We start from the raw sequence: 4,775 nt of genomic DNA, 5'->3' as shown, positions 1-4,775 counted from the left end.
TAATTAATAATATATATATATATATATATGAATGATTTTAGATATTTAAAAAATCTTTGCACAAAAATTTTTCTTTGATTTAAATACATTTGATTTATATATATATTGTTTTTGTAAATTAAACAATCAAATAATTCTTTAGTTCTATCAATTCTATTCTAAAATAGTTATACATCAAAATCAAAGATGAAGATCGAACATTATTAAAATTTCTTATGATCAACGATGTGAATGTTTGCATCGTAGAACCATGAGAAACAAGAGAAACACACTCACGTTTTCGTTAAGTAAATTTACTTCAATCAAATATTAATACGTCGAATTCCCTTTCGACGTATTTATCGAGAAATAGGTTTTTACATTTATTTCATTAGCTAAACAAAACGAAGAAAAGAAAAAAGTAATAAAAATATCACAAATTTATATCTCAATAAAATATATATATATCACAATATTATATCTCAACGCAATGATATTTTTTAATTTAGAAATGAAAAAAGAAAAGAATTGAAACGTTGATCGATACAAACAAAAATCATCGTTGGTTTTATTATACAAACACAATTACTATTACAATTAAAATAATGATGATTAATTTATTTTTTATTTAACTTATTTTACTGTAACACACGAGATAGTTTCCCCATGGTTTCTTTTCCGATTGTAGTCGTGTTACTAAATTTCTGGTGGGACTATATCCGTTGCAGGTTCTTTCATTATTTAATATATAAAAATAAATCAATAATAAATCAATCATATAAAACAAAAATGATTACAATTATTTATTATATTATTTCGATTAATTTCACGAGCCCGATCGTGCAATCTATTCTTTTTTTTTTTCTTTAAATATCAACGATAACAATATATCAAAATATATTCGGCAATAAATATCATTGTTATTTTTATACAAACTGTAAAATATAAAAAATATATAATATACAATAAATTAAATTAGAAAGTTTAATTATTGTTTACAAAAAAATTCGAAAAATACATTTAAATAGAAGATCAAAATAAGATACTAGGCTCGTGAAATTTTATATAACACACACAAACCTCATTATAAAACAAAAACAATAATAAAAACTTACTTTGTAATTTGTCAAATTGATTTGTAACATCGGACGAATTAAAATCATCTCTCGTTAATTTTAATTTATCGTTAGATAAATTCGCAAATTCGTCAGTTTTTAAATCCAACGGATGAACGATCGTTAAAAATGATGTGATAATTAATAAAAATATTATCAAGTAATGAACAATAGTATTCATATTCACTGACAAATTTAATAACACACGGTTTTTACGTTAAAAACTTCTGTCTCCGATTTTTACGTTACAAATCCTTTTATAGTAAATTTATCCCCACCCACCCACCTTCCCACCATCCCACCCCACTATACTTATAGAATATTATTAAATGATGTAGATTTTTTTAAACGTTCATCCAAAGAAGAAAGGAAAAAAAATAAAGAAATATAAAAAGAGAAAGATATCTTTATGCTAATATTAAGTTAAACGTACGAATTTCAAAAAAAAAAAAANACAAATATGCAAATGCAGAAACATATAAATCAATGCATATGGTATATATTATTTGTAAATAATACACGAAAAAGTTGTTACAATATTTTTCTAAAGTGATCATTATTATTTCGGTAAAATATAAAATAAAACGTATTTGTTATTTGTTCTTCTTCTTTTTTCTTTTTCAATGTACCACAGGCTTACACATACCATTATCGTCTCGTTTTTCTCCTATTCCACATCCTATAGGTTTTGTATTTATGATGGTTTTGACGACAGAATTAAATAGATATTCATATCCAGCTGGAAATCCACTCCTCCCTGAATATCCATCTCCACCTTCTAAGTTAGTAGAATTTGTAGGTATCGTCATTGGAGTTTCCCTTTTAAAATTTGCTTTTTCCATGTATAAAGTTTTATTCGTTTCAGCGTCTTTTTCAGAATATGTACCTCTTTTATGTATACGTATGTCAAATTTAGGTTGCAATAACACAATAGGTTTGCTTATAACAAATTCTATCAACGATAAATGAATGAGCATAATTGCGAGAAAACTGATCCGGAAAGATTTCATCCTGCTTGAATAAATTATATATAAATATATATATATGTATATATATATATAAATGAATTTGACATATAATATATTGAAACAATATTTTTATATTGTTATCAATTTTGATATTCCATAATTTATCCAATTCTTATACATCTACCTCTAAAAAATATGAATCCAAAGGGACACCGATGGAAAGTGGGTTTAGCATCTGCAGAACCCGCAGCAACTGCATTACCTTGAACCGCAGTTGTTGAAAAAAAGATGCACATTAAAAAAGCGCAAATTATTGAGAGCAAACGCATGTTGATTATTATCTCCCTAAAGAATTACAAAATAACAATATTTTATCTCTTCGAAATGTTATTAAATTAATCAAATAATTCACGAATGACGGTATAAACGTTTATATTGAATCATTTATATACTTATACAACGCTATACTTACGTAAACTCGGATGATCAGAAAGTTCAGAAAATTCGGAAACTTCAAAGTGCTAAGTCGATGCAATTGTGTTGCTCGAATATCTGCTTTTGCACTGTTTCAAACATAGTATTTATACCACACAAATTACATTATTTTATCTTTTAAAGTGTTATCATAATTTGAACAAAAAGAACATTAAAATTTATTTATAAATGTTACGCAAAAGTATGTTTTTTGTTTCTTTTTTTAGATATTTCTTTTTTTGTTTCCTTCGTTCATACAATCCTTGAATATGTTATTTTTATCATTGAAACATGGTCATTTTTGGTATCAAATATCTAAATTATCAATGACACATAGTTTTTCGTTTCAATTTTCCTATATACATTATTCTTTGTCAAAACAAATATGTTCCGGATCTGATAAAATTGAAAATAATCTTTATACAAATTGTTTTTCATATACTACCTTTTCTCGAATAATTATTTCCTAAAATAGTGTTTTTCAAAACAAACACAAAATTGTTTATTTCAATCCGACAAAAAGAAATTTCATATGTTATAAATCATTATGTAATAATAAAAATATTAATAATAATTCCCCCATGGGGTGGGAGAATACCCCCTCAGTAATCCCTGCTTGTCATAAAAGGCAATTAAAAGAAATGGGGGGGGGGCTGTTAATAATACTAATTATTTAAACAATTATCGAATATATACGCCTAATGCAATTTTTCTATATCCGTACAAATATTTTTATGAATTATCTAGATTGTTTTCTTTTTTTTTTTAAATTTTCATTCATACATATTTTGTATTCATTGTTGTTTGTAATTACCTTTTTTGAAATAGATAAAATTTCAAATACTCACAAACAACAATAATATATAACAAAGATATAAATCAACAATAATTTCATTGTCACGAAATTATCTCAATCGTCTAATTGTTAATAGTTAAGATTAAAAATTGTGCCAAGTTTAAAATTACATCCGGTTTTTGTTAACGATGATAACTCGACAATTTTTAGAACGACCTACTTCTTCCCAGTTATTCCACGAGTGTCCTGTTTTTTATTAGCTTTTTTGTTTATTTTTTTCTTCGTTTAATTCCAACACACGATAGATATTTTTCCATGAACAAACAGGCAGAATGTAAGTAATTAATCGAATTATCCAAAAATGATTAACACTATTGTTACACACACAGACACACACATAAGCTGTAAGTATTTTATTTTATTTTATATTTTTTTTGATTCAATAAAGTAAAAAATACACAGACACACACACACTCGAAACACGAAATAGCGTAGCACGGAAATAACTTATGGGACATTTTAATACATAACACAAACATAATGTAACAATACCATAATTAATTATACATTTATTACTAATCTACATATACCATTTACATCAATTCTTTGTCCAGGTGGACAACCTCTTTGTGGTATTCTAAACGCAGGTACAGGTTTTCTTTCAACATCTCTATTGCCAACAGTGATCGTTGCACAAATGATGCAAATCAATATTGTGTAAAGTATTGTTATTAAATAACGCATATTGATTATTAATTATTATCTCTCTCTTTCTTGTGTAATCAAAAAAGAAAAATAATCTTTCTCTTTTTTTTGTGTATCACGTATTTTATTTCGTTTCTATCTGCAGAAGATAGATAATTATTAATAAAATTAAATCAAAATATTATTGAATAATATAATCATTTCATTTAATCAATTTTAAAATATTTTATTAATCATTTAATATATTATCATACTAATTCAATGTACTTACGTGAACAATGATGATTATAAAAATAAAATTAATATCGTAGATCGATTTGATATTTTTATATAACAATAGATTGTTTAATAATATTAATTAACACGAGATGATGATGATGTTGTTCTTGTTATTGAGAGAAACTAACTAACGAATATGATTGCTTTTTTCTCAGTCGATCGTATTTATAAACTGCAAATTGTTATTCGATTACGTCATTAGATGTGTTTAACATAAGTATATTTTCGCATGATAATTTCTCAGATTCATTATTATGCAATGGAGATAAATCAATTCGTTGAAAAATGACGTAAATAAGTGTTTTATTTAAATCATCCGGTTTTACCGCCTTCATTATTTACTACGTATTTTATTGATAACAATTAATTATAATTAAAATCAAATTGTGAATAAATTTAACGTTATTCGTATATAGTTAGAAGAATAGTTATTCAAACAAATTTTATATTCATATATAT

General features: G+C 25.0%; 1 long non-coding RNA gene across 1 annotated transcript; it reads right to left on the bottom strand.

Annotated features, from left to right (window-relative positions):
* Positions 1-3,870: 3,870 nt before the first annotated feature.
* On the bottom strand, positions 3,871-4,457 carry LOC106789667. The gene is made up of 2 exons (XR_001382011.1): positions 4,309-4,457; positions 3,871-4,176 (listed from the first exon to the last, which is right to left on the bottom strand). It is a non-coding gene; the product is annotated as an uncharacterized LOC106789667 (long non-coding RNA).
* Between the last annotated feature and the right edge of the window lie 318 nt (positions 4,458-4,775).

The sequence above is a fragment of the Polistes canadensis genome, unplaced genomic scaffold, assembly GCF_001313835.1.
Source record: "Polistes canadensis isolate GaletaPanama2010 unplaced genomic scaffold, ASM131383v1 scaffold_196, whole genome shotgun sequence".
NCBI lineage: Eukaryota > Metazoa > Arthropoda > Insecta > Hymenoptera > Vespidae > Polistes > Polistes canadensis.
Note: the sequence above shows the minus strand (reverse complement) of the source record. Positions and strands in the feature narration are given on the sequence as shown.